The sequence below is a fragment of the Canis lupus genome, chromosome 10 (assembly GCF_003254725.2).
Source record: "Canis lupus dingo isolate Sandy chromosome 10, ASM325472v2, whole genome shotgun sequence".
NCBI lineage: Eukaryota > Metazoa > Chordata > Mammalia > Carnivora > Canidae > Canis > Canis lupus.
Window position 1 is genome coordinate 68,334,808 of NC_064252.1, and position 8,475 is coordinate 68,343,282.

Genomic DNA, 8,475 nt, shown 5'->3' on the forward strand with positions numbered 1-8,475 from the left:
CCAGCTGGGAAAAGGAAATTTGTTGTGTTTGTTGTAATATTTGCATACTGTGAAGTATTGAGAAAATGGTCCAAAATGTGTTGAGAATTTTTCTGTTGTGGTCTAGAATAGCCCACTGACCAGATTAAACGGAGTTCCATCTCTGGGATTAGAGGTCCAAAAAAGCCACACACACACACACACACACACACACACACACACACACAACCCAATCCCCCCCAAAAAACCCAAAACAGCCTTTGGGCTAAATCGAGCTTGCCACCTGTTTTTCTATGCCCTGCAAGCTAACAACGCCTCTTACATTTTTTTAATAGTGGAGAAAAATCGGAAGAGTGACATTTTGTGACACAGGAAGATGGTACGAAAGTCAGGTTTAGCGTCCACAAGCGAAGCTCCACCGGAAGGCAACTGCGCTCCGTCATCCAGGGGTGGCCTGCGGTGGCTTCTGCGCCACCTCAGCAGGGCCGAGTGATCGTGACAGAGATTGTATGACTCAGACCTGGAAACATTTACTCTCTGCCCTCTCACGGAAAACGTGTCCTACGCCCTGATTTAGATTTTCAGCTGAAAAATAGATTTGATTTTATTGCTAAGTGGACAAATCTGTTTACTAATGGATTTTTAAAGATGCATGAGCTCACGGTCGGTTTTAGAGAGGAACCAGACGCTTGAAGCGCAGACCACAAGTGACGTCTCGTAGGATGAGTGGGCATCTATTGTTTTTTTTGTGTTTTTGTTTTTTTGGTTTTTTTTTTTTTTTAGAAAGATCACTAGTCCTCTCTGGGATAAGCAAGTGTGGGGAGTGCGTGATCCTTGGGGTGTGTACTTGGTCTGTCTAAACAGCATGTATTTAAAATGTACCAGCACATGGCTCTCCACGGAGGCTTTTGCTAACTTCTATTTTCACTAATAGGATATGGGAGTGCCCTCGCACTCTCACCCATACGGGAAAGATTTTAAGTCTGGAGGCAACACAGGGCACATCCGAATTGTTTTAAGTTGCATTTCTTTAATTACAATTGAGACGGGCAAGTTTCTTCATAAGTAATGATACTTATTTTGTAAAAATGCTTTTTTGGCATCTTTTGACCATTTTTTCCCCTTGAATTTTCTTCTTCAGTTAGATTTGTAGTTCTTCTTATGTTATGAATAGTAACCTTTTGTAATTTGTGCTTATTCCAAATATTTTTGATTATTTTTTCCCCTTGAATTTTCTTCTACTGATAGATTTGTGGGAGCTCTTCCCATGTTATAAATACTAACTTTCTGTAATTTGTGCTTATTCCAAATATTTTGATCATTTTTCCCCTTGAATTTTCTTCTTCTGTTAGATTTGTAGTTCTTCTTATGTTATGAATAGTAACTTCTTGTATTTTTTACTTATTCCAAATATTTTTGATCATTTTTTCCCTTGCATTTTCTTTTTCTGTTAGATTTGTAGTTCTTCTTTTTTTATTTTATTTTATTTTTATTTATTTATGATAGTCACAGAGAGAGAGAGAGAGAGAGAGGCAGAGACACAGGCAGAGGGAGAAGCAGGCTCCATGCACCGAAAGCCTGACGTGGGATTCGATCCCGGGTCTCTAGGATCGCGCCCTGGGCCAAAGGCAGGCGCCAAACCACTGCGCCACCCAGGGATCCCAAGATTTGTAGTTCTTCTTATGTTACGAATAGTAACTTTTTGTAATTTGTGCTTATTCCAAATTTTTTTTCAGGTTGTCACTTATGCTTTAACTTAAAAAAAAAACCCACTAGGGGATCCCTGGGTGGCGCAGCGGTTTAGCGCCTGCCTTTGGCCCAGGGCGCGATCCTGGAGACCCGGGATCGAATCCCACGTCAGGCTCCCGGTGCATGGAGCCTGCTTCTCCCTCTGCCTGTGTCTCTGCCTCTCTCTCTCTCTCTGTGTGACTATCATAAAAAACAAAAACAAAAACAAAAACAAAAAAAAACACCACTAATACTATCTAGTATTCAGTAAGCACTTACTATGTACCGGACACTCACCTGAAAGCTGTGCATAATTATCTCATTTACTTCTCACAGCAAGTCTATGAGGGGGGAACTATTATTACCCTGGTGTTACAAACAAGTGCATTGAATCACAGGGAAGCCGAGTGACCTGCCCGAGGACACATGGCTAGGAAGTCGTGGAGCTCAGATTGGAGCTCAGCTGCTGGGTCGGGCACCAACGCGGTGCATCGCCGTGCAGGGCTGGGTCAGGGCCATGCACACCCAGGTCAGGGCTGACCCGAGCCGGCTACGGGCCCGGGGCCACTGAATGAGTAAGGCGACTCACGATGAGTCTACTTGAAAGACGTCTGCCTAGTAGGGCATCTTTCATGGTCCCTTACGTTGTTGTGAAAAGGAGGTTTTTGTTTTTTTTTTTAAGATTTTATTTATTTATTCCTGAGAGACACACAGAGAGGCAGAGACACAGGCAGAGGGAGAAGCAGGCTCCATGCAGGGAGCCTGATGTAGGACTCGATCCCAGGGACTCCGGGGTCAGGACCTGAGCTGAAGGCAGATGCTCAACCACTGAGCACCAAGGCATCCCAAAAAAAGGAGAAATTTTCAAATTAAGTTTCAGTGACATACAAGGATGAGGAATTAAGGCATGGTGCCTAATAGACTCTCCCCTGTGTCCCCAAGCCCTGGCGCTAAAGCAGCTGTCTCAGGGGTTCTCTGGAGGGACAGGTCTACTGAGACACCTTTCACCCTATACTCTGCCCCTTAGGCCCGGGAGAGATCAGAAAGTCGAACCTAGGAAATAGGGCGAGGGGAGGAGCCAGGACAGGATGAGAAGACCATTCATCTTCCTCTTTCATTCCAGGTTTCAAACCGGGGGGGAAGGGGGGGTCAGACTGTAAAGTAACAGAAGGATGTTTAGACTGTTTTATATTACACTGGACTAGACTTAGATGATCACCAGACTGGATTTTTTTCTAAAACTAAGAGTTCTTGGGAAACACGTGGAGCCTGCCACAGTTTTCATCCAAGGGGCTGAGGGAGAACTGATTGTCAGAGTGGGGAGCGCCGAGGAAAAGCGGGGGCTCTGTGATTGCACCTGCCCCGGTCCAGCTTCTTCACGAATGCGTTCCATTTGCACACAGTGTCCACTCTTCACGCATCTACTGATTTTTCTGTTGTCCTTAAGAAGAGGGATCCAGGGGATCCTTGGGTGGCTCAGCGGTTTGGCCCCTGCCTTTGGCCCAGGGCCTGATCCTAGAGTCCCGGGATCGAGTCCCACGTCGGGCTCCCTGCATGGAGCCTGCTTCTCCCTCTGCCTGTGTCTCTGCCTCTCTCTCTCTTACTCTCTCTAAGCCTATCATGAATAAATAAATAAATAAATCTTAAAAAAAAAAAGAAGAGGGGTCGATATATTTCAAAGTTGAGATGAGTTCTGTTCCTGTTCATAATATTCAAGCCCCAGTAAAGGGCGTAGGGAACATTCCGATGCAATATCATTATGTTTGGAAAGACTAGAGGCCTGGGGAGCCTGGGCAGCTCAGTCCGTGAAGTGTCAGACTCCGGATGTCAGCTCAGGTCGTGACCTTAGGGTCGTGAGATGGAGCCCTGCGTCAGGTGCACGCTCAGCGGGGGAGTCGGCTTGGGATTCTCTCTCTCTCTCTCCAATAAAAAAAATAAGACTTCGGTAGCCCGGAGGCTTCCTGGGACAGCAGCCAGGGGGTGGCCGTGAGGGTGCCCCCCGAAGTGCTGTTTATGCTGCAGCGGGCAGTGTCCTGGGAGGCAGGGGCTGGCCTACAGACGCGCTGAATTAGCACCGCCCCGGGCACAGAACTCCCAGGCCATCGAGCTCTATCTGCGGGAGGGGCCGATGGCACAAAAGAAGGCAGCCCTTGTCCAGGGCAACCTCGACCTGTGCTGGAGAACAGGAGGCTTATCGGACGCTGGGCCGGCCCGGGCACCAACGTGCACTCAACAGACGGCCCGGGAGTCAGTGAGGCCCCCCAGCTCCCGTCCTGGGTCCCCTCCGCCTCTTCAGGCCATCCCCTCTCTGCTCAAGCTGCCAGCTGGCGGCAGGTGCCCAGCGGGGCCGTCCACGCCCCTGGTTTGTCCGTCGCACTTTCCCGAATGTTCTAGGGCCTGGAACTGGCCGGCCAGCTCCCGGCTCCCAGCCATCCACACCCCCAGCAGCTGGTGCTCGCAGCGTGGCCGTGTTTGTGGGATTCTTCTGGGGATCTACCCTCTTAGGTTTCGGCTGTGGTTGGGGGTATAAGGCTCTTATTTCGTGGTATCTTCAAAAATAATGAATTTCGAGCGCTTTCCATCTTGAGACAGCTAGAGGATTTTCCGGGTCGTTACAATCTTCATCTTAACCAAGCCTCGCTGCTTAAGAAGAGGTCTTCTGGACCCTCATCGTCCTCGGAGGGCGAGGAAGACAGCTCCCACTGCAAGACAGTTCTTGCTGATTTCAAGCTTTTTATTATTATTATTATTATTACTATTTTGTCTGGAGGTATAATTAACATGTAGCGTTAGTTTCAGGTGCACAACATAATAATTCAATATTTGCATATTTTGAGAGACAATCACCACAATAAACCGAGTTAACATCCATTGCCATGCGTAGTCACCAAACAGGTTTTCCCTTGTCATGAGAGCTTTTCACGTTTATTCCCGTAACGACTTCCAGATACATAATGCAGTAGTATATCCCTAGGATTTATGTTTTTTAATAACTGGAAGTTTGTATCTTTTTGGCTTACTCCCCCCACTTCACGCCAGCTCACACTCCCACCTCTGGGATCGATCTGTTCTCTGTATCTATGAGCTTGGCTTTTGTTTTTGTTTTTTTAGATTCCATCTATACGTGAGATCGTAACGGCATCATCGCGGCATAATGCCCTCGAAGTCTCTTCATGTTGTCACAAGTGGCAAGATTTCCTTCCTTTTGTGCGGAGGAGCAATAGCTCACTATCCACGAATGCATATACACACCCTCGCCGCCTTCATCTGCGGATGGACACGTAGGCCGTGCCCTACCTTGCTACTGCGAATAATGCTGCAGAGAACGTGGAGATGCAGATACCTTCCCAAGTTAGCGAATTTAAAACCTTTCTGAACAAATGGAGCGTGAACATCACTATATGGAAATTGTTGTTGTGTGGGAATGTCCATCTGCACGTTATGAAAATTGAGAGGATGACAACGAAATAACCAATATCTCTACGTTATTATTAACTAAAGTCCATGCTTTTTAAGGTTTGCTTAGGTTTTTTCATCCTGTGCTGTCTCTGTTCTGGGATCCCAGCCAGGGTCTCACATCACATTTAGTTGTCATGCCTCTTTAGGCTCTTCTTAGCTGTGAGAGTTTCCCAGACTTTCCTTATTTTTGATGCCCTTGGCAGGTTTAAGGAGTGCTGGCCAAGAATTTAATAGAATGTCCCACCACTGAGGTCTGTGTAATGCTTTCCCCATGAGTGCACACTCTCGATCTGACTTATCACTGTTGATATTGGCTTTGATCACCTGGCTTAGGTAGTGTTCGTCAGCTTTCTCCACCATAAAATTACTTTTTTCCTCTTTGCATACTGTACTCCTTGAAGGGAAGTCGCCGCAAGCAGCCCACAGTAGTCAAGGAGCCGCGATATATGCTCCGTCGCTTGGAGGGGATAGTATTTACATAAATTATTTGGAATTCTTGGAATAGATTTGTATATTCTCTGTCATTTATTTATTTATTCAATCATTTATTTACCTATTTTTATACCTTGAGATATAACCCAATCCTGCTCTACTTATTTTGTTGCTCAAACTGTTCCAGTTTTGGCCTCTGGAATTTCTTTCAGTTGGCTCCTGTGTCCCTTTGACATGACCCATCATTGTGGTTTTGCCTTTTTAAAAAAGATTATTTATTTATTTATTTATTTATTTATTTATTTATTTATTTAACAGAGACAGAGATGGAGAAAGAGACAAAGAGAGAGCACAAGCAGGGGGAACAGCAGAGGGAGAGGGAGATTCAGGCTCCTTGCTGAGCAAGGAGCTGGATGAGGGACTCGATCCCAGGACCCCGGGATCACCCCCTGAGCCCAAGGCAGATGCCCAACCCCTGAGTCACTCAGGCACCTCATACTTTTTGTTTTTTAATAAAAAAAAAATCTTTTTCAGTGTTTCGTTCCTTTCTGGCGCTACAGGATGCTCCAGGCTCCTCTTGTGTATCTCCTGCTCCGGCCCTAGAATCGTCTATTTGTCCAAGGAGCCCACTGCCTTCTATTGGAGAATCGCAGACTGACATCTGGGCACTGGGGGGTCTCGGTCGGTTTAGGACGCTCTAACAAACTACCACAGACTGGGTGGCTTATAAACAACAGAGCTTTCTCACCGTTCTGGGGGCCGAGTGGCCGAGGTCGGGGTGCCAGCACAGCTGGGAGAGCCTCCTCCGGCTGCAGACGGCCGTCCTATCATCTTATCCTCGCGTGGTGGCAGAGGGAGAAGGCAAGCTCTCTAAGTCCCTAAGGGCACTAAGCCCCTTGATGCCCTAACTTTCTATTAAAGGCCCCCCTCACTTTCTAATACTGTCACTTTTGGCACTGGGATTTCAACATATGAATTTTGGGGAACACAGACATTTGGCCCCTACCATCATGCCCATTGCTACTGGGGTGTGGCTGCTTCTAGGTCCTCTGAGCTGGCAGTACGAGGAAATATATGCGTGGAAATACTCTCTTCGAAGCAAATGGGTATATGTATGTTCACACTTTTATATTTCTTCTATCACTTGCGCATAAATTGTGTGGAATTTTGTGTGTCCGTTGGGAGACAGCTGCACAGTATGTGGGCTTGGTTCCCCATCTTGAGCTGAAGACCCATTGGGCACCAACTGGATATTTTCTAGTGGGTTTAAATGAGCTAACGACATAAGGCTTTCCTTCTGTTGGGTGATAATGCTCCGTGGATCGTTTATCTTTCTCTGCAACTTGCAAGAAGAGGCACTAGCTCTTCAGGGGTATTTGTACAGTGAACAATAGCCTTGAAAGATAGAGATATTGTATTCTTTCAGGGCAAAGGGCAGATTTATTCAGTATAACTGAGATAATGTGGCAACTACTGAATGCAAATCATATACCTCCTAAGGGGTTAATATCTGAAGTATGTAAATAGCTCATCCAACTCAATAGCAAAAAAACCCCAGACAATCCGATTTAAAAAATGGGCAGAGGACATGAATAGACATTTTTCCAAAGAAGACATACAGGTGGCCAGCAAATGCCTGAATAGATGCCCAACAGCACTCATCATCAGGGCGGTGCAAATCAAAACCACGATGAGATGTCACTTCACGCCGGGTTGAATGGCTGTTATCAAAAAGTCAAGAAATAGGGACGCCTGGATGGCTCAGCGGTTGAGCATCTGCCCTTGGCTCAGGTTCTAATCCCGGGATCTGGGATCAAGTCCCACATCAGGCTCCTCCTTGCAGGGGCCCTGCTTCTCCCTCTGTCTATGTCTCTGCCTCTCTCTCTCTCTCTCTCTCTCTCTCTCTCACTCTCTCTGTCTTTCATGAATAAATAAATAAAATCTTTAAAAAAAAAGACAAGAAATAAGTGTTGGCGAGGATGTGGCGGGAAGGGAATGCTTGTGCACTGTTGGTGGGGAATGCAAACTGGTGTGGCCACTGTGGAAAACAGCATGGAATTTCCTCAAAAAATTAAAAATAGAACTACTCTATGATCCAGCAATTCCACTCTTGGGTATTTATCCAAAGGAAATGAAACTCCCAATTTGAAAAGCTACTTGCATCCTCATGTTCAGTGCAGCATTATTTATAGTGACCGAAACATAGAAACAACTTAAATGCCCACGGATGGATGAATGAATAAAGAAAATGTAATATGTTTGTTGAGTGGAATATTATTTGGCCATTAAAAAAAGAATGGAATCTTCCCATTTGTCACAACATGGATGGTCCTTGAGGGCAGTATGCTAGGCGAAATAAATCAGGGAGAAAATGAGAGATACTAATGTTAAAAAATCTAAATACTATTCTAAAAAACACTCCCAAACAAAACGAAACAAAAACACTGAGCTCATGGATATAGAGAACAAATTGGTGGTTGCCTGGGGCAGGGTTAGGGGTCTGTGAAATGGGTGAAGGGGTCAAAAGGTACAAAATTCCAGTTATAAAATGAGTAAGTCATGCAAATGTAACGCACAGCACGTTGATTATAGTCGACAATACCATATTGTGTATTTGGATGTAGTTTGGAGAGTGGATCTGGAAAGTTCTTGTCAAAAGGAAAAGAATTTGTGACTATGCATGATGACAATACGAACTGAATTTATCATTGTGATCCTTTTACGTGGAGTAAAATGTTCAAATCGATTTACAAATGGGCGAAAACCCAGCTTGTTTTAGTGCAGGGTAAGGTGGGGGTGGGGTGGGGAGGGTGAAGTGGATTGGAATCCAAAGAATCTATTGAAGTTTCATCAGAAAAATATATTTGCATGTTTATA